Consider the following 27,441-nt stretch of genomic DNA (forward strand, 5'->3'; position numbering starts at 1 on the left):
TGCTCCCAACTTGACCTTTAATCTCCTAGTTTTCCATGTACTCTCAGTATTTAACTACGTTCTAGCATCAATTTTTACCCTGCCCAGTCTGGTTCTATTTTAATGAGATTTTTATTATTTCCTCAAATTTCTCTGTTGGGAAAAGCCAAGGGGAAACGTCTAAAACTTCATCCCCAACCCCCATCTCCCATCCCTAAGACACATGTTGAAAATTATTTTTATATGTAAAGACTACTGATGTTTTTGAAACAACAATAATAATGTATTATAGGTCTTACATGTAAAGATAAAATATATAATGACTACATGCAGATGGTGTTAAATAGAATTATAATGTGATGTTTTATAGCTTGTTTGATGTCATAGAACAGTAACTCAAGATGGATTGTAATGTTAAGAATGCAAATTGTAAACACTGAAGAGAATACTAAGTGTTATAGTAAAAATTGGTAAAACAAAAATACATTATCCACTGAAAGTCACGAAAAAAGAAGCAAAGGATAAAGAAAAGATGGAATAGGAAAAATTTAAAAACAGGAATTAAAAACCATAGTATCATGATAATAGGTTTTAAAAAAAGGATTTAAAAATATTTCATCCATTCTTGTTAAATAATTTCTGGAAATTAGAAATAGAAGGAAAATTCCTATTCTTATAAGAGGTTTACAAAAAACACCTCAGCAATAAATTATGCAGAAAATATGGAAAATATTCAATATCATTCCTGATAAATAACTCTCAGCCAAGTAGAAATAGAAGGAAAGTCCTTTCATCTTAAAAATACTATCCATAGAACTGAATACATAAAACACTATAATTAATAATGAAATATTAAAATCTTTGTCCCTGGTGACTAAAAATGACACAAAGATTCCTACCACCATTTCTATTCAGCATTGAACCGGACATCTTAGAAAGTACAATAATTGAAGAAAAACCAAAAATATTGGAAAGAAATAAAAGCATTCTTATTTCCAAATAAAAACATAATGTACATAGACAAAACAAAGACTCTACAAACTATTACAGTTAATAAGAAAATTTATCAAGGCCACTGGATACAAATCATCATACACATAACACACAAAATTAGACTGTATGCTAGCAACAAACAGTAAATTAAAATGTTAAAAACAGATTCCAAGTAGCTTTAAAAGCATCAAATATATAGAAATATATTTTTTAAAAAAGAAAGATGTGCCCAACCTCAATACAGAAAAAAATTAGAAGGAAAAATTAAATAAATCTTAAATACATTGAGAGATATAAAATCTTCATAGATTGAAAGGCTCAGTGTTGTGTTAGTTCTTCCCCAATTGATCTATAGATGTAAAGCAATTCCCCCCAAAATCTAGTAAATACTTTATCTAAAATGCAAACCTAATTTTAAAGGTTTTTATGGAAATGTAAAATATGAAAAATAACCAAGACAAACCTAAATAGAAAAATAAAGCTGGTGGATTTATTCTACCATAAATCATGATTTATTATTTATCTATAGAAACTCAAATGGTGTGGTATTGATGCAGAGACAAACAAATCTACCAGGGAATTGAAGAGAATCTCGAAATGGATCTATAAATATATGGCCACCTGATTTATGACAAGATGATACTGTAGTACAGGGGATAAAATATGGATTAGTAATAAATAATCCAGATCATTTGGCTAGCCATGTGGAATAAAAATAATAATAATTGACCCTGTACCAGTTTCCTATGACTGCTGTAATGAATTCCTATGTACTCGGTGGCTACAGACAATGCAAATTTATTCTCTTACAATTCTGGAGGCCAGAAGTCTAAAATTAGTTTAACTAAGCTGAAGTCAAAGTGTTAACAGAGCTACTTCCTTCTGGAGATTCTAGGGGACACTCTGTTTACTTGCCTTTTTTTTTAACTCCTGGAGGCCACCTGAATTCCTTGGTTCATGACCCTTTCCCCACATTACTCCAACTGCCTGTGTCTGTGGTCACAACTACTTTCATCAAATCTCCCTCTGCCTAACTCTTATAAGGACACTTGTGATTACATTTAGGGCCCAGTCTAATCTCCCTGTGTCAAGATGCTTATTCATATCAGCAATGAACATTACTGAACAAGTATTTGTTTGAATACATGTTATCAGTTCTTTGGGGTTTATACCCAGAAGTGGAATTGCTGGGTCGTATGGCAATTCTCTGTTTAAGTTTTTGAAGAACCACCAAAATGTTTTTCCATGTTTGTGGTTCTCACAAACAACGTATGAGGGTTTGAATTTCCCCACTTCCTCACCAATACTTGTTATTTTCCATATGTTTAATTATAACCATCCTAGTGGGTATAAAATACTACCTTGTTGTTTTGATTTCCATTTCCCTAATGACTAATATGACCTAATATTCTTGTTTGTCCTTTGTATATCTTCTTTGGAGAAATGTCTATTCAAGTTCTTTGTCTATTTTTTAATTGAGTTGTTTGTGTTGAGTTGTAAGATACACACACACTCATATACATACAATGGAATATTATTTAGCTGTAAAAAGGAACGAAGTACTGACACATACTCCAACATGGTTGGACCTCAAAAACTTCATGCTAAGTGAGAGAAGACATACACAAAAGGCCATGTAGTGTATAATGACATTTATACGGAACATCCAGAAGAGGTAAATCCAGAGGGACAGAAAGGCGTTTGGTGGTTACCAGGAGCTCAAGGGAAGGGAGAATGAGAAGTGATTACTCAATGTGTATGGGGTTTCCCATACACATTATCATCGGGGAGATGATAATGTCTTGGCATTTGATAAAAGTGATGGTTGCACAATACTGTGAATGTACTAATTGCCACTGAATGATGTATTTTGCAATGGTTAATTTTATGTAATACAAATTTTACCTCAATTTTTTAAAGTGGAAAAAATTAATAGTAGCTAAACTTGGGAGGCAGTAGAGACTGGAGGGGAGCATAAGAAGGGATTCTCAGGTGTGAATCCTCTGTTTTTTGAATTGGGTACCGGTTTTAAGAGTCAATTTGTGAACTGCTTCCAGCTGTATACTAATGATAGGTACACTTTTGTATAAATGTTATACTTTAATTAGAAGTCCTTAAAAAGAAAATATTCCAAAGTAGGTATGACTATTTCCATTTTTTAAAATATTGAAATAGCATTGTACAGCATCGCATGACCAGTAAATGTAGCACAGGTATCTTTGAGCTCTGAAATTCTGATATAATTCCTAAACTCTTTCCATTGCATCATACTCGAGAGCTCAAAACACATTCCTGTGGCTTTGTCATCATCTAGAAATTTTATACTGACCATTCTTCTCAGGCTGGCATTCAAAACCTAAACTAGTTTGCAGTTTTCAAATTACTAACAAGGTTTGCTCATGAAAAATATTGAATTAATAGAGACACATCTAAATATAGGTGGACACCAAATACTATGGATGTTAAAAAGCAGCAGAATATCAATTGATCCTAAGACAATTTAAAATAAACTAGAATATTGACTGGTATATTTCATCGCTAGTTGACTGGTATATTTCATGGCTAGTTGATCTTTTATCAACTGTCTCAACAGAGCTAGAGAACGTTAAATTTCTTTCCAGAATGGATTATCATCTGGCCTCAAATTCCTTAAACATTTCTTTTTGATAGTTCAATTAGTCTATGATTTTTGTTGTCTTTTCAGGGAATGGAACTGAACACTTTAGCTACTTAAAAATCTAAATGCAAAAATTATCTCCCGAAAAATGCACTGCCACTCTATCAATTGAGCACTCTATTTTCTCGCTAGTGCAGTTGTTTGGATGAGAGTGATATTGTATTAGCAGGGTCCTCTCTGTTTCCTTTGTGTTGATTCCCACAACCCTATCTTAATTGGTAATGTCTCCTTTTCCCCCGAGGCGGCTCAGCAAAAAGTAAAAAAAGCTGACAACCTTCTGGAAATATTTGTATTGAATCCATTTTTTTCCATTGCATCTGTCATATATCTGCCCTGAAGGAATGGAATTACAGCTCTCTTGATATGCTCTGCTTTAGGCCAGCATTGTTGCGTGGAGATGAGTGGTCCCCAAAAACAGTGATAGTTACTTACTCTCTAATTTCTGCACCTATACAATCAGCTTGTGGGACACATACAGCACATACACACACAGGTGTACGTACGCACTTGTGTCTATGTGTCTGTGACTATGGAATCTATTATCTGTTTCCTTGAACATCTTGGGATTTTTATATGGTGTAGATACTCTTGTGGAATGCTACAGTATACTTGACTATGTACAAAAGTTCTTACCTGTGTTACCCACAAATACTAGGCATGAGGTAAAGACAGCAATTATTAGTAGGTGGATTTTAAACTATTAAACATGTCTACATGATGATAAATAATTCACACGTAAGACTGACAAGGTTTTAGCAGTCTAACAAGTTTGCTCAGACAGGTCAATTTCACCTGGAATTATAACATAAAAACTGCTTATCATATATGCAAGAGTCTGAAACAATTTAGATTCTCAAGAACTCAGCAATTGAAGTCCCTGGAAACAGAGATTTACCTTCTTCTTTACCACCTTGTCCAAGAGTTTGGAACAATAACTGAAATATATGAAGAACTTAATATTTGTTTAATGAATAAATGAATATATACAGAGTAAAAGCACGTATGGAATGAAAATTTTTTTTATTAAGTTATATCTATATTATACATCTCCTACACACAAATAAAAATAAATATACAAAACATAATGTTGAAGAGAATGCTAAACACTGACTCTTAATTATATATAAGTATGTATATAATTATATATTTTTAATTTGAATCATATATTATAAATATATCATTGAGTGACTTTGGGAAAATACTTCTAGGCTTAAATTCCCCTGTGTCTATTAACTCTTGAAACAATCTCAAAAGTTTTTAAGACCCATTAAGTAGATTCTGCAAAGGTAGGATGCAACCATACAAATTAGGCCCATCTTTATTTCACTTAAGGCCACACAAATAAGCCTTGCTTCTTGAGTCTGACAGAAAAGAAACCAAGGTGGCAGTGCGGGACATTCTGTTTACATCACCAATGGAATTTAGAGAGGTAAAGGAAGAGAGACCAAGGACAAAGAAGCGAATCATATTTGAGTTAAAGAAAACTACACATTGTAATATTTTCTCACATGTAGCTACAACTAAATCCCATACTATAAGAGAAAATACTATAAGAGAAAATAAATATGTTTTCCTTGATTATTTAGTCTTCAGCTCCCTCAACAAGTGATTCTCATAGATACTGAATTTTATTCGTGGAAAACATGTACATCTGAAATTCACTATCCATGAACGGCTCACTCCATTCATTGAGCCATATTAACTGAAGATAACACTAAGCACAGTATTATCCACAGGAGACTTACTGTCAGTTCCATTCAATAAAAGATTTATTAAACTTTAAATATTCTCATGGATGTTTAAGTAGATGACATGTTCATCCCTAATAGAAGTTGGAATATTGTAGGAAAAAAATGGATACCAAACAAATACTTGACATAGTTCATCCATGAAAGTGACAGTATTTGGGGAAAAAGTGACATATTAGGTACTTTCAAAAGTAGGGGATAATCCAAAAATATAACAAGAAAGTGCTAAGTTGAATATAATCAAATGCTAAAATAAGTCATATAAATAATAACACCTAAGAATAGCTAGGAGAGAGGTAAATAAATGTTACCCAGTGTCCTAGCAGGAAGCCTCTTGAAACAGGAAACTATGGTTAAGTATGGCTATCTGTGAGAAACAATCTCTCCAACAGCCCAAACTTTTTGAAACCTTATTAAAAGCATCAAGTTTCTATCCCTTCCTGGTATGACTCCTCTGTACTGATATTATGGAATTCAGAATACAGGAAAGCAGAACAGTGGTAGTGTTTGTAGGGCATAACCCCAGCATCTAAACAGGGACTCTCTTCAACTCCCTCAAAACAAAAGAAAGGAAGAGCTTTATGTTAGCAATGTTTTCATAAGGATATATGTGCATCTCAAATATTATTACATGTATTTGAACATCTCTGAAAATGCTATATCTAAAGGCCAAATTCTGGTCCATATTAAACAGGGCAATCCACAATTGCATTAACTAACATCATGTATATAGTTCAATTATAATACTGTAGAGGTAGATATCAATTTAACTTCTAAATTTGGTTTCTTTTGATTAAAATAAAGATCATTAAATTCAAATATGCTTGTGTAGTTAAAATGTAGTTCCAAAGTAATAGTTGTCACTGAGCAAAAGTAGAGCAAAACTGTAAGTAAAAATTTTTTAGGTCTCTTTTTTTAATTTTAAAAATCAGAGTATTTGACAAATATTCTTCCCTGCTAATAATAGTCATCATTCCTGAAACATACTAATGAAATTGTCTACTTTTCCACTGATATTAAGATATCAACTTACTTTTCTCCAAAAGAGCATTTACTTAGAAAGAAAAAAGCAATTAACAACATGAAAGTAATTTTTAACAATGGTCTCACCATCATAGCAGTCATTGGTTGATATCAAATTGTTCAGTCAGCATGTACATGTTTTTGCTTTGAAGAATTTTCTTCTCTTTTCTACTACTCTTACAGAAAGCATTTCAAAGATGCTTAAAAGAATCCACAGTAAATAGCTTTAACTATGAAGCTTTAAGCCAATTTATTTCAATAGATAAAAAGTCCGGCACTATTTGGTTTAACTTTATGTCTCTGCTTTGTCTCTGTCTCCTTTTGTCTCTGATTGCTAACAAGACTCTATATTATATTTAAAAACTTCCCTGGCATAAGTCCAGTTCTCTGGGAAGTAGATGCCGACATGGAGATAGGTGTGGAAAAGGTTTATCAGGGAGGAACACTTGTGAACGATCAGGGGGAGAAGCAGGATTGGGCAGGGGACTGATCAGACCATGATAAAGACCTGTCATCAGAGTCTCTCAACCCAAAGGTGAGCTTCAGAGTAAATCCTGCCCAATAAGGGAGTCCCACAGTGGGTGCAAACGTCTAGGACCTTTCACAGTGGCTTTGCTCAGACACTGGCCACCATCCACCCTGGAAAAGCACATCCTCAACGACCCCTGCCTTGCTCAGCTACTGGGAGTGTCCTAAGCAAAACGAGATCTCTGTTTGTACAGCTGAGGCAAAACCTAAGTTAACAGCTGGAGGATGTCACCTACCCTCTCCCTTCTCACAGCTGTCTTAATATAAATATAAAATATTTCCATAAATTTTAATCTTTTATTTGTAAACAAAAAATCTATTAAGTACATTTTTCAATAACATTCATAAAATTTTCTTTTATGAAGTAGTTCAAAATAGTTCATCTTTCCTTTAGATGTCTATACTCTCCTCTACTCATCCTTTGAAAGATAAATTTTCTATTATTTTTTTCAAAATGCAACGATTTTAAATTAATATCAACAAGGAAGAGGTGAAAGACTGAGGAAAAAATAACTTATCATTTGTACTGTACTGATCGCTTGAGCAGTACCTTGCCTTTAATGGCAGGAAAAAAAAATGTGAAACTATTTTTAAGAGTAATTACCTGAATCAGCAGGGAAGAAAGCGAGATCAAACTTGACATGTATGTTAGTGATGGTTGTAATAGAGTTTTCAATTTTTCCTATTGGGAATGCCATCCCAAACTGGCATGATCTTTTCAAGGAAGCTCAAAAGCAGAACAATATCTTCAAAGGTAAGCATGTTGTTATCACTGGCTCTTGCTGTTTTCATGAATGGGCAATAATATTCTCTATAAAACTAGCCCTTGGAAATGAAATGTCCTTCACTGAAAACACACAAGTCTGTCACCACACGATGTTTTTCATTGGGAACAATGCTGATCAGATGAAACGGCCTTCCCCTCCCACCCAACCACCACAATTACGTCTCTAAATTTAAAGAGAGATGCTAAATTTAATCTCTGATAAAGTATCACAGTAACTTCAAAAAAGGAATTAATTTACTCACAGGAGAGTAGAGGAAATATAATGTAATTTGGAAACTGACATGCTAAATACTATCTTGAAATAATTTAAGAAATAAAACATACGAAAATTTCTGTGGAAATAAACATTATACGGTAGATTTCAAAGGGAAATCCCTTGCTGTGTGTCAGAGATATATGCAAAGAAATATTCAAAACTTTCCTCATGAATCCTATTTAGGGAAAATTGAAGAGGAAGTAATATAAGATGCCAATACAGTATAGGATTTGGAAGAAACCTGGAGAGCAAATATTTTTATATAAATAGAGGCCAAAGACTTGCAAATCAATCATCTCTAGGCACCATGCACACAACTCTGAGGAAAAGAGTGCTGGTTCTGTTACTAAACTGTTGTTTTTCATTGCTTTATATATATATAAATACAAATATATGTATATTTGTGCCATATTCACACTATAAATTAGTGATGCTTTAGAGCAGGTCTTGATATCTGGTAGAGTAAATCTTCAAGCTTGTCATGTTTCCATATGAATTTTGCAATCAGTTTTTTCAATTTCCAATCAGACTAGCTTAGATTTTGATTGAGGATTTTTTGATTTTATAGATAGGATTGGTAGAATCGGTATCTCTACATTTTATAGGTTTACTATCCATAAACATAGCACATCTTGTGTAGATCATATTATTTCTTCAACTTACAGTTTTACAGTGGTGTCTTGTAAATTTATTTTAAGATTTATTCTTTAGCATTTACATGTTCTTATTATTCTAAACGGTATCTCCATAGACTGAAAAAAAGTATTTGCAATACATGCAACTAATAAAAGTTATGTTTTATGGAATATATCAAGAACTCCTATAAATCAATAAGTAAAAAGTAGCTGAGCCAATGGAAAAAATGGGCAAGATATCCAAACAGGAAATGGTTAAAAGGATATTCACATGGACAGTAAGTATATGAAAAGGTACTCAACCTCATTAATCTTAATATAAATAAAAATTAATTAAAACCATAAATGGATAGCACTATACATTTGCCAATATGGCTAAAGCCAAGAAGATACACATGGCAAGTATTCACAGGGATATAAAGTAACGGGAGCTCAAATACACTGTTGGTCAAAGTGTAAATGTGTACAGCCATTTTGGAGAATTACTTGGCCTAACATACTAAGTCAGATGCATTCATATGGTTTATTAGCATCTCACTTCCCATTGGCAAGGAGACCAGCACTATGCTAGGACCACAAACATGATTAAACTAATTCCACAATACCATCTTTTAGGATTTACCTCCTAGGACCTTTCACATACCTATCCTGTAACAGTTAGAATTCAGTTAGGACACATAAACCATACCAGTAGTTTGAATACTTAAAAAGTAATATTAAAAACGTATTAATAGGGACTTTCCTGGTGGTCCGGTGGTTAAGACTTCACCTTCCAATTCAGGGCGTGCAGGTTCGATCCCTGGTCGGGGAGCTAAGATCCCACATGCCTTGCGGCCAAAAAACCAAAACATAAAACAGAAGCAATATTGTAACAAATTCAATAAAGACTTTTTAAAAAGTATTAATTACAAACAGGGGAAAACCTACTAAGGGAAAATAAAATAGAATTTTATAGAATAGCCTAGGGGGCTGAGAGAACTAGGCAAGGAAGAAACCAACTAGAGAAGAGGCTTCCTCCCCAAGGCTGAGATTCAAGCCTTCTTGGAGAGGGTGTGGCCATAACCCACTGATGCTTGACAAAGTTCCTGAGTTGCAGGGACATTAAGTCCCACTGTGGGGGCAAGGCTGAGAAGTAAGAAACCAACTAAATGGTGAAGATGGTGCCTACATTGTCCCTTGGTAGAGCTGGCCCACAGCTAGCAGATAAATCCTGATGAGCAGGAAGCTTCCTGCCAGACTGCTGGGAGCTGAGGCTGGTGGGCAGGACACCATGTGACAGGATGGGCAAGCAAACCTGCTGAAAGGCAAACACTGTCTTGGTGTGTACAATGCTGGCAGCCAGAGCAAGAGAGAGAAAAGTGCACCAGAACCAGGAGGAGAATCCCCTTCCTCCACAGTATGTCTCCAGCATCCTTTACTGACAAAGCTTAACATCAGCTGACCAAAAAGAAATATTCATAAGTCATAAAGCAAGGTAAATACGGGTAGACTGGGAGTTGAGAGGCCACAAATCAATACCTGACATAAGGAAGAATTAGGTGACTAACCATAAGAACTTCAGGAATAAACTAATACGATTAGAAGAAATTGAGTCAATGTGTAAGGATGTAGATCTTGAGAAGCCCAATCTACAGATCACATGGGACAGGCTTAGTAACATTTGGCGACTGATAGAGTCATCTCCTTATTAGTAGCAAAATCACACAAAAAGAAAGGGTCAAAGAAAATGGTAAGATTCTAGTAAGATGATGCAACAAGTCAGGGAGCAATAAATTTTTAAATCAAAGGGGTAGTAAATGTGTCAAAAACCCTAAAGACAACAAGGGGCCCAATTAGGACGGAGGAAATGCTTCTGCTTTTGGACAGAAACGAATCACTGATGTGTCCGAAGAGAATATTTCAGTGTTAGCTGTGAATTCTGGCCAGATTTCAGGGGATTAGATGGAAATGATTGGAGGTTAGGCACAATGAAAAATGGGAGGTGACATGGAATTAGCGTTTGGTATGCATTTCTTAACTCAGGTGCCATATAGGCACTTTATGTAAAATATATTTTAAAATCTTCTCCATGTCTTATTATAATAGTTATTATTATTCCCATTTCATAGTTGAGAAAAACTGAGACTAAGAGAAATTTTTTTTAATTGCTAAAGGTTTTGAAGTTCACTTGGAACAGAACCAGGATTTATACCCAGGTTGATTGAGTACCTGTCAGAGGGGATAAACAGATCACATGAAAGTAAGCCTCATGTGTAACATCGAGCTGACTGTGACAATTTGGATTTGCAAGGGATGGATTTCATGGAAAAGATAATAATGAAGCTTCTAAGAGATTAAATGTATATTCTTATGATAAAATATTAGTCATCTAAATAGTTAAAGATGAATCTAGAGTTTGTGCCAGATGACAACAGAAAAAAAGTAGTTTATGTTTATTAAAATCAGAAAGTATGGTGTCCACTGAGTGTGTATTGGTCTGTCTCTTACCATCTCTATGATCCTAGGCAAATTACCTTACCATCTGCGTCTCAACTTCATCATCTATATAAATAATAACATTATTTATTTAGTTATTATGGCAGTTAAATTAATATACAGAAAGCATTTAGAACAGTAACTGGCACATAGGTAGTGCTATATACATATATATTTGCTATTGTTATAGCATGGAGATACAGCAAGAACATATCATAAAATATTTTAATTTTTTGCAAAGTTAATACAATGAAGTTACTTTAGGAATATGTTCAAAGAGACAATTTATGATTATTATGGATGTGTAAATTAGTGAATAGAAGAGTTGTGATATCCTCTAGGCCAATGTAAAAGAAGAAGGGAGAAGCTTAAACTTCTATGTATATTCTAATCCACCTTAGCATTCTTACCAATTAATTAAATCATAGTACAAACCCTACTTTCTTCCTCAATACCTCCCAGGTCTTCATTCAAACCTGGATTAGCACTTTTCTCCTTTGACTTTTATCAAAACTACCTTATTTTAGCTAGCTGTTGCTGCATAACAAATGGCCCTGAAACCTAACAGCAATAAACACACATTTATTATTCTTATTTATTATTCTGGTCAGGAATCAGGGAGAAGATTAGATCATTCCTCTGGTTCTGGGTCATTCACAAGTAGGGTTGCTGGTTTTAGCAGATAATATATAGGAAGACCAATTAAATTTTTATTTCAGATAAACAACAAACAATCTTAGCACCTGTCCAAAATATTGTATACTTACACACACAACAAATTTTACTGTTTATCTGAACTTCAGATTTAACTGAGCATACATTTATGTGGCAACTCTGTGAGACTTCAACCACCTCAAGGTTCAACAGGGAAGGTACTGTTTTCTAAATCACTCACAAGATTGGTAGTAGAATTTAAAGACTTAGGTTCTTGTGAGCTGTTGGTCAGAGGTGTCTTTCAATTCCTTACCATGTAGACCTCTCCCCAGAGCATCTCACAACACAGCAGCTGGCTTTTTATCAGAATGAGTAAGGAAGAGAGCAAGAAAGAGTTCCAGGAAGAAAGAGAGTACCAGCAAGATGAAAGTCACTATCTTTTGTAACCTAATCACGGACGTGATACTCTATCACTTTTGCCATATTCTACTGGCTAGAAACAATTAACTAGGTTCATCCCACACTCGAGGGTAGAGGATGACAGAGGTTATGACCACCAGGAGGTGGGGAATCATTGGGGCCACGTTAGAAGCTACCTACCACATCATTTATAATCTCTCAACCTATCCCTTTCTTTCCTCATCTCCTACTCTATCCCCACTGGTACTCTGCCTCAGTCACTGTGGTCCCGCACTAATTCCTTAAACACACCAAGCATGTCCCTATAGGTTTTTTTCTCTGCTCTCCTGTTTGTAATACTCTTCTTCCAAGGCTAACTCCGTCACTTCATTCAAATATTTTCTTATCTTTCCTTCTCAATGAGGACTCAGTATAAAACAGCATCCTTCCCCCACCTCTAAAGCCTAAATAACTCCTTTTCGTGTTCTTATGTTATATATAGCAATATCACATTTTGGCATATCATTTAATTTACTTATTTAATTCCTGTACTGTTTATTGTCTATCTCTGATGGCTCCAATACAAGCTTCATGAAGGCAAGAACGTTTTAATTAATGTATCCCAAATGCCTAGAAGTGTCTGGCACATGGAATTTATTTTGTCAATATTTGTTCAATAAATGATGAAAGAATAAATGAGTATTACATTTATTTTCTACCTTATGAGATTTCAAACACACTAAGGGTAAGCTCTGAAACTTTAATTATTTGTATCCTTAATACTTAGCACCTTGACATGAAAATGTCTGCATCCAACTACAAAATCGTCTTTAAGAAGATCTCTATATATTGACCTAAATTTGCAAGCATTGCATTTCTTTTTGCCTGTAATGATCCAACTGACTTCAAAGTTAGTTTATCAAAGTAGTTCTATAATGGGAAAATTTGGGCTATCAAGTGTTTTTGGCATATCAGCTGGAGAAAGCCAATTTAGAAAGCCATTATAAAATGAATGAGTAAGATCTGAAATTCAAAGACATGGGTTAGGAATTCAATTATTTAGGAAAGGAGGTCTTTTGATTCATACTTCATTTCTGTTATATTATCTAATGTCAGTTTTGGGTTTTATCACACCACTTAGTTCAGGCACTGCCTTGATTAAAATATATAATATTTCTCCATAAGAAAAAGAATAAGCTTTAGCTTGGAAAAGAAAAATCACCCACCAGAAGTAAGCCTAAATGAAATGAATATATGGTATATAAGTTCCCCCACCCCCTTCCCTCTCTCCATCCCTCCTGGAAATCTGTCCATGTTGAAGTGCCAACATGTTGGATCCTGCTGGTGCAAATATCTTTGTTTTAGCTCCCTCCCCGCAAAGTTAATTATATCTGAAGAACACCCTGTTTGCTAGCAGGGTTGTAGTTCAATACGATTCTTCTTTCTTCCCAATCCTTTTCCCGCATTTACCTCTTCCTCTTGTCATTATATATATTCTAGTGATTTTATCTTTACCATGTCCTGCAGTCATATAGTTTCAATCATTTTTATCTAAGTCTTTCAAGGCTAACATTGATCGTGCACGTAACTAATTTTTAAATAGCATGAATGTGGGAAGGATAGTAAAAAATAAAAATCCAATATAGATTGAAAGAAGATGACATTTAATGGGGACATGAATGTAAATGTCAAGTGCAAGATGGTAAAGCCTGACTAACAGCATGATGTATGGAAAACAAAAGGTAGGGAATTTAGTTCTCTGCATATGAAATGAAGAGTCAAAATATTAGGGAAATGATAAACATAGAGCTTAGACCACTTTAAAGATTATAATGTACATAAGAAGAGAAATAATAGTCACTCTCCTTTGGACTTGGAATTGTATTTTAGATAGTCCACTTAGGCTTGTAGGCCATACCTGTTACGAGCTGTTGGCAAATACAAAAGATCTAGAAGAGAATAGGTGAGACTGCTTGAAATGATACAATTAAAAATTAGCTGATGAAATGGAAAATATTTATCTTGAAAACAGAAGACTTGAAGGAAACAAAAAAAGCCCTAAAAATACTTAAATCTTTTTAATATGAGGAAAAGAGCAATGTAGAAAATTGTCTAGGTTGTCCCAGAAGATAAAATTGGATTCCATGAATGCAAGTTATAGGAAAAGAAATATCGCTTAATATAAGAAGGAACTAGGTCCTTAAAATTAGGATTAAATACCTGTGAGATAATCTTTCCTATCAGTTGTTCCCATCCATTGATGTGTTAATAAAAGTTTAGATGGTCATTTGTTTAGAGACAATTTTCTAAAACATTCTTAAGGGATTAGAAGTTAAGGGCATTTCTACTGGAATATACTCTGATGCCATGGTCTCATACAGAAAACTTAACTTCAGTCAAAATCCCGTGCATTTAAAATTTTCTACTTCTCTGAGATGATAACATGATTCCTTCCCATTCATTGTGGCTTTATTTTTCTTGACACCACCTCCAATTTCTTCCTCCATCAGCTTTTTCCAAGATTCACATGCTTCTCTACCCAGCCTGGCCTGGATGATCAGAAACATCACCTCTATTCTAACTAGGCCAAAAGGTTTTCCTCTTTTAAGTGTATTCTCTTTTATGCCTTCCAATACCAATTACCTATATTCTAACTCCAACAAAGCTGATAGAAAATTGGGTGTGTGCATAATTAAGATAGAATTTGTGAAAAGAATACTGGGAGATTTTTAAAGACCACATGATTGCCTTTGACACTACAGAAGGCAAATCATGTCTCACACAAAGCTGAGACAGCAAAAACAAAGATGTCTTTACTCCAAAATAAAAATAACTTTCTAAGCAGCCTTATAACAAGTCCAATCCCTTCCAACATAACACATGAGCCTCTGTTATCCGTGCTGCAGGATAAGCAGAAGGAACTTGAGTAGATGAGGCAGACTGATGCTGCCAGCTAAGTCTCCATGCGTCAAAGTGTCTGGTCCACTCTGGTCCATGTTCCATTTAGACCACAACTACACTTTTTCTTCAACCATGCTAAATTCTAAAACTCTTAAATATATTTATTGGCCAGGGTAAAAACAATACACAGATACAATTCGCATTTTCCAAACTGCGTGAAAATGGTCCAATTGTATATTTACTCCTTAGGTTCATTGTTTTGGTTGGGCTTTTAATCACCAGACGTTTTCCATAATTCACATAAAATAATGTCATGTGCAGATGTGTGATAATTTGAAGCTGTTCCATCATCAAATACTCTCTGGCAGTAAATCAGAGGAAAACGATTTTACAATTTCTGGCCCTACACAGTTTATTACTTAGATCTCTTTGAGGATGGACTTTTAAATGATTAAAGCCTTGTATCTTCTCTTTTCTGCATCCGTCTTTCCAATCCTTAGACCCTTGGTTAATCTACTTGCTCCTGTTTCTTACCTGCTTTGGTCTCCTGAGCTCTGAAAAGTGTGCAATTATAATGAATCCAGTGGCTCCAAGCACTCCAACATATGTTTATACCAACTAATGTCTAACTTATCTCTCTGTTCTCCATCAATATATTAGTTTGCATACCTTACACTGTTATTGGTTTCTTGTTAATTTTGCATTGCTGCCACTCACGTAAGCTCTGTATCTTCTCTATCAATCCCACTCACTCAAACTTACTATAAGGTAACAAGGTGTATTCAAATATGGCTTACGTCAGCTGCTCTTTTTCCTCAGAATCACGCGCCTGTATCTCCATCCTCCTTTCCTCATTAGCTCTCCTCCTTCTAAGCACAACACTTTCATTTTTGGTTCTTCAGACTTAAGGACATCTTCGTTGCATTGTTCTATGATTCTGTTCTACTGCAAGGGCCTGAACTGTGTCACTAAATTTTAAAAACAGGTCAAGTTGTACTATATTCAAATACACCTTCTCTTGGTCCCACTCATTTTCTCCATCATTTTTCTCCTCTGCCCAGTTTCAGGGTAGGGAAATGTGTAATTTTTGACTCTCCTTTGTGTAATGGTATAAGAAGCACAGGCTATGTTGTTAAATCACCTGCTTCACTTCTAACACTACCACATTCTACGTGTTCCTCATTATTTTAATTCACTAAGATATCCTTTTCTTACTTGCGAGCAGAAATAATAGTATTTTAAGGATTAAATCAATTAATATATGTAAGAATCTTCAAAATATTTGGAACATATTAGGGCTAAGGTGGTGTTAGCCATTTCTAACTTTATTAGTACTTTTTCTTTAAATATGGGTTTTTATTCACTCTTCTAAAAGAAGTTGATATGTGTAATTGTAAATATTCTTTCGAAAATCTAAATTCTATGGAGAAATGCAGACAATGAGAAGTTTGGCTTTTTTATACTACTCACTTTGCTCTTAAAAGTTTTAATACTTGGATATGTAAAAGAAATATGTTAATTAGCAAAATTCTATTTTGAGAGTCTACAGTAATGAATATTATTTGAACATTGCTGAAGAATTTCCAAATATGAACTAGCAACAAAATATCAGAGCTGTTCACATTCTAGGCATGTCTCTCCTCACAGTTTTAATGTTTTTCTATATCTCAAAAACGAATTTAAGCTATAGCTGGGTAAATGCATAGAAAGCAGAAAGTGGGTTGTCTAAGTAAAGTGTTTAAACTTCATACAATAAAGTAAAACGTTTTTCATAACATGCAAAGTAAAAATTCCAAAACTAAATGCATGTACACATGTATAGGCATATGTAGATACACACTTTTATTTTCTCACACATCTTTTATACAATACCTGTACTTTAAAAATTTAAAAATGCATTGTAAACTAAGGAACATATATAACATAATTATTAATAATAAATAAATGAATGTTCATATTTTTATATTATTTACAGTCAGTTTTAGTAATTCTATAAGGCCATTTTAATCTTTGAAGCTTAGGTAATTAAGCTACACTCTAAAAATGTTCTTCCATGTATTTGTGTCTTGTTGATATTATCATTTCTAACTTTATGTTTCTAATCCACTTACTTTTTTTCAGAAATACTGATTTGAATGATACCCAGTTTTTGAAATGTGTTCACCTATATATTATTTTTCCTTATATTTCAATTAGATATTATCATTGTTATTTTATATAGTCACTTTTTGGGTTTATCCACCATTTTCTTTTTCCTTATCTTGTCATATTTTACTTCACATTTCTTTTTGAAATTTTTTTTCTTCTTCTCAAAGTACTTTTATTTTGGAATTTTAATTAGTAAGGCTTTAAATGTAAAACTATAAGTTGTGTTGTATACAGTATTTTAGAATATTATTTCACACTTATTCTGTCAATACACTGTGTAGAAAACATTCCATTTCTTTGCAGCTTCATTTGCTTCCATTGAAAAATCTGCTGTCTGTCTATAATTATCAGTCCTCCATAGTAAATCTAGATTTCTCCCTAGGCACTTTGACCTTCTTTTTGTTTTTGGTGATCTAAAGTTTCACTGTGAAGTATCTAGGTATGTGTAACTTCATATGATCCTTTTTCAGATTTGTTTTATTCTAAACCTGAGAATTCATGTTTTTATAAATTTTAGAATATTCTGAACCATACTATTCTTGAGCTTCCTTCATTTTAATCCTCATTTTTCTTTCTTTTTTTTCAACTTTTATTTGCTCAATTATTAGATGCTTTACTTCATGCTCTTTAGACTCTTAGACATTCTGCCACATTTTCAGTCTCACGTTCCTCTGTGATTCACTTTAAGTAATTTCTTCAGATCTACTAGCCACAGCAATCATTCTTTTCCAGCTGGGTTTATACTGATGTTTTATCCACTCACTGAAATTTTAATGTCAAACATTTGATCTTGCTTTAAGTACTGTTTGAATCTTTTAAAATACTGACTTGCCTGTCATGCCTTGTTCATCTAATATGTCTCTTCTGTTTACTTAGACATAATTAAAATACTGGTTTTGTATTTTTCATCTGAATATTCTGGTATCTGATATATTTTAGGACTAATTTAATTCTTTGTTAGGTCTACTTACTCTTGTTCGTAGAGGCTTATTTTCTCATTCATTGTGATTGTTAAGTGTGTGTGTGTGCATGCACACATGCATTGTGTTACAAGTTAACCATACAAGAACCAGAAGTGCATATGACTAAATTTCTTTAAAACATGGGAGTAAGGTCTTTCTAGCTAACTCAGAAATATAATTTTTCAAACTACATACAATATTTCTTGACAAAATATACCATATAGGAAATCAAACTGAAAAAATACTTGCAACTTACATAGCAGACAAAGCATTAACATCCTTAAATGTAAACAAATATTGAAAATCAAGAAGTAAAAAACACCAACTTGTTAAAAATAAGGATATGAATAGTCTCAGAAGAAGGGTGTATGTGAAATGTCCTTAAACACATCAAATATGCTCGCTTTTACTACAATAAAAAATGCACGGGCTTCCCTGGTGGCGCAGTGGTTGAGAATCTGCCTGCCAATGAAGGGGACACGGGTTCGAGCCCTGGTCTGGGAAGATCCCACATGCCGCAGAGCAACTGGGCCTGTGAGCCACAATTACTGAGCCTGCACGTCTGGAGCCTGTGCTTCACAACAAGAGAGGCCACGATAGTGAGAGGCCCGCACACCGCGATGAAGAGTGGCCCCCGCTTGCCACAACTAGAGAAAGCCCTCACACAGAAACAAAGACCCAACACAGCCATAAATAAATAAATAAATAAAATTTTTTAAAAATGCACATTACATAGCATTTTTCATCAGCTTGAGTAATATTCAAAGTTTGATGATACATTCTGTTGACAAGTCTGGGTGAAAACACTAACTCTTTTACATTGCTTTTGGTAGTAAAAGTGGTATTTTCTTATCGGGATGGAAATTTGGCAATATGTAGCAGGATTACTTATGCATATACTCTAACCTACGCATCAGTCAGCTATTATCACAACAATACTGCATAAGAAAAGAATGCAAAATTTAGCAACTGAAATGAGAATATTGTTATTATTTTTTACTGCAGCATTGGCTGTGGCTGTTCTTTTTTAAGTTGTTTATACCCTGTCTGTGGATTGAGTTTAGTTCTGCTCTATGGATGCCTCATTCTCCTTTACCTAGAACCTATCCAAGGCATATTCTCATGGTGAATCAACAGATCATGATAGACAAAACAACTAAGTACATTTAAAGCTTCTGCTTTCATATCGACTCACATTCTATTGACCACAGCAAATCATGGGGCTAGCCCCAAAGTAACAGGGCAAGGGAGGTACACTCTGCCCCAAGGCAAAAGAAGGAGAGAGAGAGGGGGAGGGGGAGGGGAAGAGGGAGGGGGAGGGAGGGAGGGAGAGAGAGAGAGAGAGAGATGAATGGATATTTACTGAGTAGTACTTCAGTTTATCAAAATATGCCCTCTTGCTCACAAATTTTCACATTCCTCCCACTTGAGAATTTCTAGATCTGGGGCACATCAAATTGGGCCCTCTGGTAGTGGCAAGAAGCAAGGAACTGTGTAAAGCCTAACTGGGTTATGTTATAGGAAACAGAGGTCAGCATGAAGGAGTTCTTACTGGGCCTGCAGATATGATGCAACATCATTTGTAAATTGTTCTTGCCCAAGGTATAATCTGAATCTAATCAAGCCTGTAGACTCAACTTCCAGTTGACAGGAAATACAGGGGATAACAGAACAAGTTCAATGAGAAAAATGAAGAAACAAGAAGATACAGTCAACATTTGTTATAAGAAAACTGAACCACACTCTTCAAAAACATCAATGTTATTCAAAAAATTGTTAAAACATGGGAATGCTCTTAGATTTGAAATTTGTAGCAACCAAATGCAATGTGAATCCTTGTTGGGGATGACGACAATAAAAGTCATTGGGGGGTTATTTGAGAAATTTGAAAATTGATTGACTATTAGATAATATTGTTAAATTACTGTCACTTTACCACTATTTTTTACTTATATAGATACAGATGAGGAGAGAGTGTTCCAACTGTGTCAGAGAATATAATATTTGTAGTAAATGCATGCCGAAGCATTTAGAGTGAAAGTTTCATAATGTCTGCAAATTATTTTTAAAATGGTTCTCTACATATTTACAGAGAGAATGTCAGAGAGATGAAAAGTAAATGTAGAAAAATGTTAATACTTCTTAAACCTAGATGGGAAGGGATACAGGTTTTTAGTGTACTAGCCTTTCCTTTTTTCTCCATTTTTGAAAGATTTCAAATATAAAATTGAGGAAAGAATAAATAATATATAGTCAGTCTGTTCCATAACATTGTTCTAAGCATTTCTAAGTATCTTCCCTGAATGCTCGTAAAGAATCAAGACTTAGAAAAACTTGGGCCTTGGTTAGACTGCACTGCTCTCAAGATGTTCCCTCCTACTTAAAATATGTTTGTAAACATATGGTTTATTTGCACCGTGACAATGTTACTACTTTTCCTTAGGGTATACCTGTTATATCTTATTTCAGGCTTAGAAAGGAACCTCAATAGATTTTGAATCTTTTCCTTCCATATTTCATGCCTCTCCTAACATCATGATTATCCATAGGAATACTAATTTACTTAGTGTTCTCAATATTTTAATTAAACATATCATTTCATTTTATTTATTCATTCTTTTTTGAGGGGAGGAATTCTCCATCATGAAGAAAGTGAACTTAAATTCTCTAGGGAGATAGCAATCTCTCATTTTCAATTCCTCTTGGTAATTTTTCAGAGTTTTCTTTGTGTATGTGTTGTCTCCTCAGTATTTTTTTGTCTCAAAAATATTATAAGAATGTGCAGAGATAATAGCTTTTTATGCTTCACCTTCTTTTTTCTTAGAATTTCCTTTCTTTTCAAAAGAAAGTCAAAGACTGAACATGATCTCTGTTCCTGCCACATATATTAATAATAGATTATGTAAAAACGTATACCTCAAAATATAGATTTCTTCATTTATCATTGCTAAATACACAAGTATCAAAAAAAGAAGTGTGCATGCACACACGCACACACACACATGAACCCTTAACACTTCTTATTAAAACTATTTTACTTACTGTAAAAAACATTCACTGAAATCAACGGGGACAGTTCTATCCAAAAATTTCCTATAAGTCATATTTAGTCACTGAAAACAGACATTTCATTTATCTCAACATCATCACTAGGATCAATATTTAGAACACAATAAATTAACAAAATTAAGAAAGAATATTCTCAAAAATAAAACTTTTCTTGAATATGGGAATGAGTAACACGCATAAGTATGTTATGAGTAACATACATAAGTAAATGTCAAAATATAAAAAATTATTTAATAACTTCAATATATTGCAATTTCTGGCCACAATTTACCTAGTGAAATTCTTCAAACTCACTGTAGCCTAACTAAACTAATATAAAATGAAATGAAAATTTATCTTTAAAGACAAGCAGGTACTATATAATACCAATAGAGAGAAATATAGTTACTTCAAATAAGTCCCTGAAAATTGTTCTACACATCACTTGAAAACATATTTGTGAAAAGAAGAAGAAGGATGAGGAGAGGGAAGGAAGAAAACACGTGCACACAGCTCATTGTGTTTGATGAACAGACTTGATGTTATTAAGGACAGACTCTCCCTGTGTGCTACCTCATGCTGGGTAACTCTGTGCTGAAAGAACCTTATAAAAAATATGATATTGCTTTACCTCAATTTCTTTACAATTCGCAAAGCATAAATACTATAAAAGAGCTGACCCATCTGTTGCAATTCCATAGCTGGATTGAAAGATTAATAAAATCATATTTAGAAAATAATCTGAGCTCCTTGAAAGACTATGTTTCATATATAGAATATATTAAATATTGCCAGTGATCTGTCCCAGATTTCAGTAACAAGCAGTTTTAAAATCTTTTTTAACCTCAGTTCTAATGAAAACTCATGTACTATTCTTTAAACTGTGTCTTATTAACAAACAAAAGCAAATGCTTCCAAATGAAGCAGGTGTGTTAATATTCACCTAGGCTGATGCAACTATTCTTTAGTAATTACAATTTTAAAAATCTGTCTATATAGAACAAACAACAAATATTACCAAAGATCAAAGAAACAACTGAGAAAAATCAGCTAGTTGAAAGAACATTAAAATCTAACCAAACCTCCTTGACAGCTGCAAACACTGAAGCTCGAAGAAACTGAAACTTGAACATGGCCATGTGATAAGAGACAAAAAAGGAATGAGTGTCTTGGCTTTCAATCAGCCTCTCTTTATGAAGTAATAGATCATAAGTAGCTACCAGAAGGTGAGTGCTATGCTAGGGGTACCAAAATGATCCTGCACACAAAATGCCCACAGTTTAGAGGGTGAGCTTATTTACAAATGAGTAGGGTAAAGTGTGATCCTTGTTTTATGTATGTCAATTGTTTTATGCTTGAAGCACCACTTTAAACAGGTGTTAGTTTCATCTGGAGAATGGAGATGGCATCTTAGATAACTTCACAGAGGCTTTATCAATACAGTGGTGCCGAAAGGGGGGAAGAGTCAGTAACTGATGGTGAGCAGATTTTAATAGGAGCAGCAGAATGTGAAAGGCCATGCTCGTGCCTGCACCAGCCACACTCCGGAAATGCTAGTTTATAAGGTAATATGAGGGAGACGAAGACTCAGATTGAACGGGAGCAAAACATGAAGCTTCTTGAGTGTTATGAAGAAGAGTTTGTCCTTTATTTTGTACACAGTGGACAGTCGCAAGATCTATGCACAGGAGAATAAGGTGATAGGTCTTGTAATTTAAAAAAAAAAAAAAAACTTCAGTAACAGAAATGCGGATGGGTTTAAAGACACATTAGAACATGTTATCTAGTTATGAGTAAATACCTGAATGTAGTCCTTTATCAAAGGGATAATAATGCTATTTAAGAAACAAATTGGAGGAAGAAAACTAATCAATTATTTAGTATAAGTTAGAGGGAAGGGTAGTCACAGTTTTATACTAGTTGATTGGTGAACAACAGATAGAAATAGAGTAGGAGGGGATGTTTGAAAAGAAAATGTATATGTTTAATGCTGTATATGTTGTGTTTGAAATTTCTTGGCCACATTCATTTAAGATAGCCTGGCAGGAAGCTAAGTATAGACACTTAGAACACAGGGGAGAGGTCTGAGCTCCAGGCATATATTTGGAAGCAGTTAGAATATAAATAGAGATGAAAATCTCTTGAAGAAAGGAAAATGGGAAGGAGAGAGGAAAGACAAAAAGAGACAGAAGAGGAACTTGAGCTACATATTAAAGATTTTTAAAATTATTCTCTATTACAGAGTATGGGAAACTTCAATTTAATTGAAATTCAGTTTTATAAAATCCACAACATGTTTCCCAGGTTAAAACATATGGTTAAATCTGTCATCCTGCCTTTTCACTAAATTCTAGACCTAACAAAGGGGAAAACTATGGTATCATGATAAGTGTCTGGAAAACATGGAAATTAAATGAGTATCATATTTTAAAATGTCGGCTTACATATTTTATTTTTTAATTAAGCTTATTAAGAACAATGCTCAGTTCCTATTTCTTTCAAGAAACACCTTTCCAGAATGTCAGGAAATACTTTTTATTAAAATGAAAAAAAGATTTGTTAGAAATGGAAGACAGTATTTGAATGTCTTAAGCAGTCTGATTCACCACCTAACAAAAATAACAAATTTATTTGCATCAAAGTACAGTCTTTTATTACTTGACATTTACTACAGTTATCTTCTTTGGTAGGGCTTATGTCAAAAACTCATTAAAATGCAGTAACAAACATAACAAGCTTGTCATATCAGATATTCTCTCCTCTGTGAGTACTCTAAATGAATAACTTCAAGGAGAATAAGTTTGTGTCATAGTTTGCATTATATGTCCATAAATATTCCCAGGTTAAAAAAAAAACTTTTCTATCCCTAGAACATAACATAATTGAAGTCACATATAAAATCCAGTGTGTTATCTATTTTTAATGGAAACATTTGCTTAACTTCTCTCTGTAAATTTCTCTCTCAGGGTACAAATAATCACCTTCTCCATTCTTATCTTCTGAGGAATGTTTACAAAATTAATCTGAAAATTACAGACAAAAAGACTAATGAAATTAAAGTGATTGCCTAATGCTCAGTATGATTAGTAGTGGTTAAAATAAAATGATTAAACAGCAACATTTACTTCTTTGAAAGCACTGAAATTCATATTGTGGGAAGATGGGGTAGGACCCCTGATACTGAACTTACTGTTGTCACATCTTAGAGCAACTATCACCACATTCCTCCTACTTTTCAGATCAACTTAAGCAGAATCTGTGGTGGAGCCCAGGAATGTGATTTTATATATCTGAATGCCCTACTTTTCCAATAGATTTTAAGCAAAACAAGAGAAGAAAATGTAGAGTTTTCTTTTTATGCCCTGCAGTCTTCCTATCACCTGGCACATCACTACTACTGCTGATACTGCTGGGACCACACCCCCTGGCACAAGGAATTCAGGGATCCATGAACTTTTACTCAGTTTGGGGCCCTAGGGGATCAAAGTCATCTCTCTGGGTCACAATTACTAGAGTGTCAAGCAAGGAGGCTGGATTTTTTTAAATGGGAAAGCATTTCCCTACACAGAAATTTATGACTCTAGTTATGAATTCTCGGTTAGTGAAAATTTTAATAGACAAATTTAAAGAAAATTAGAGTCTAAATTTCTTTCTGTGCAGGAAACAAAGTCTGTGAAGTGAAGAATTAGAGTTAGAAGAAAAATGTCCATTAATAGAGGAAAATAAGCATATCATTTATTCCACAATTCTTGATTTTGCCTATTTTCAAAACGTGAAAAGTTCAGAAATATAGAGAGGTAGACTGTAAATATCACACTTCACGCTACTACTTAAATAAAATCACTGTTTAAAAGTTTTGTCTATTTGCAACTTTTATCACTGAAAACGTTAATATTCCTAATACCGAAAGGAATTTTCTTTGCTCCTAAAAATAGCAAAGAAAAAAAGTAAATCAATACTCTAACCCAAATTAGCAGGAGATAAATTCATTACACCAGTACATACATTCAAAATAAATTCAAATGCCCATTACATTTACGATAAAATAGTTAACCTTGCTACAATTAGAGAAATGTAAATCAAAACACCGAGACCATTATCACCTGTCAGATTAGCATAAATGCGTACATTTGACAAAACACACAATTGCATAAAGCTGTGACTAGGCCTCATTCTCAGAGAGTGCTGGTGGGGTTGCAAAGTAATACAGTCTCTAAGCAGAGGAGTTTGGCAATATTAGCAAAATTAAATACATATTGACCCTTTGATCCAGAACTCCCACTTCAAGACATCTACCCTAAAGATACAGTGGTAAAACCATAAAATGTCACAGGCACAGACTATTCACTGTGGCACTATTTGTACTAGCAAAACTGAGAGGCAACGCAATGTCTATCAATAGGAAATTAATTGAATATATTTGTAAACTGTAGAATTAATAAAAAATAGAACAACTGTTACCATGAGGATTTCAAAATGAATAAAATATACCTCTATATACAGTTAAGGAGTTCACTCTACCTTGGATTGTTTATTAAAAAAGCAAAGAGGAGAGATTTCCAGATTGTGGTCCAGTATGAAAGAAGCTTAGAAGTCACCACTCTGTACTAAGAAGTAAATGCTAAACAAACTGAAAAATCATAAGCTCTTCTTAGAATTGTAAGAGGAATGACATTTCCGGGTATAACGCTTCCCCCAAAACTGGAGAGACAGGCAAATACAGAGAAGGATAACTTACCAGAACAGACACCCAGGGACCTGAAACATCTTCAGGAAGCAGCACCAAGGTAGGAAAACGGGCATTTGAAACGACAAGATGCTTGTGGCTCAGTGTAGACAAGTCTGAGTGATAAAAACTCCAGGGGAGTCCAGTCATCTGAGATGGGGGACGAAGGCCTCCAGACTTTTGAGTTTTTTAGTCTCCTGGGGTTCTACCAGGTTCTCAGAGTGACTGAGAAAAATCCCCTTGTGCTTCAAGCAGGAGGAAGGGAAAATGAACCACTCTGAGATACACCAGAGCATTTTGTTCTTCTTAACACGGCCTGTCCTCTGGAGAAACTAACCAGAGCCTAACCCGCGGGGGGTTTTATCAGAGCCTCAGTGAGTGGGAGGAAGGGAAACACCCAATCTCAGCTGTCAAGGCTTCCACTAGAAGGAAGGAAAATAACAAACTACAGCCCAGGTTGCCAACCTGACCCACCTGAGCAGGGAGAAAATAATGAGAAACACTTGTGAAGTTCACACACCAGGGCCCAAGCCACTGAAAGACTGAAACATAATCATAGGACAATAGGATGCTTCTCTTCCCCTAGCCCCACCTCATCATATTACTGAAGGCCTATTTACAGCAGTTTGTTTTTCTTACCCAGTATATCAGGCCTGGCTACCAAAAATATATATTACATGCAAAAAAGCAAAGGATAGAGCTTGAATAGGCAGAGTAAGCACCAGAACCAGACACAGGTATGGCAAGGAAGTTGGAATATAAATCAACTATGATTAAGATGCTAATGGCATTAATGGAAAAAAAAGTAGATAGCATGAAAGAATAGATGGAAGTAAAGGTAAGTAAAGAGTTGAAATCTTAAGGAAAAAACAAAAACAAAAAGAAATACTACATGGGTCTTCCCTTTTGACTCAGTGGTTAAGAATCCGCCTGCCAATGCAAGGGACACGGGTTCGATTCCTGGCCTGGGAAGATCCCACATGCTCTGGAGCAACTAAGCCCGTGTGCCACAACTACTGAGCCTGTGCTCTAGAGCTTGTGAGCCACAACTACTGAGCCCAGGCACCTAGAGCCCGTGCTCCACAACAAGAGAAGCCACCGCGGTGAGAAGCCCACACACCACAATCAAGAGTAGCCCCCGCTCGCCGCAACTAGAGAAAGCCTGCACACAGCAACGAAGACCCAATGCAGGCAAAAATAAATAAAATTTAAATAAAATAAAATAAAATACTTCCAAAAAAAGAAATATTACAAATCAAAAATACTGTTAACAGTAATCAAGAATGTCTTTATTGGGCTTATTATTACATGGGATACAACTAAGGAAAGAATCTGAGTCTGAGGATATCTCAATAGAAATCCCCAAAGCTAAAAAAAAATTGAAAAAAGACTGAAAAAAATATTCCCATAACATCCCCAAACTGTGGGACAAATACAAAAGGTATAACATATGTTTATGGGAATACCAAGAAAAGAAATAGAAAAAGGAACAGAAGAAATAT

At 34.5% G+C, this 27,441-nt stretch overlaps 1 protein-coding gene across 14 annotated transcripts in view; it reads right to left on the minus strand.

The window, feature by feature from the left end:
- The window catches only part of LOC309666438 (uncharacterized protein), a 312,121-nt gene that overhangs the window by 223,669 nt on the left and 61,011 nt on the right, over positions 1-27,441 (minus strand). The window contains exon 1 of one of the 14 annotated variants that reach the window (XM_082473900.1): positions 11,114-18,870. The exons of the other annotated variants lie outside the window; for them this stretch is intronic. The gene's annotated coding sequence lies outside the window, so the exon portion shown is untranslated. Of the gene's footprint in view, positions 1-11,113; positions 18,871-27,441 lie in introns of those variants that run through there. 14 annotated transcript variants of the gene reach the window in all.

The sequence above is a fragment of the Balaenoptera physalus genome (assembly GCF_965194825.1).
Source record: "Balaenoptera physalus genome assembly, chromosome: 8".
NCBI classification, from domain to species: Eukaryota; Metazoa; Chordata; class Mammalia; order Artiodactyla; family Balaenopteridae; genus Balaenoptera; species Balaenoptera physalus.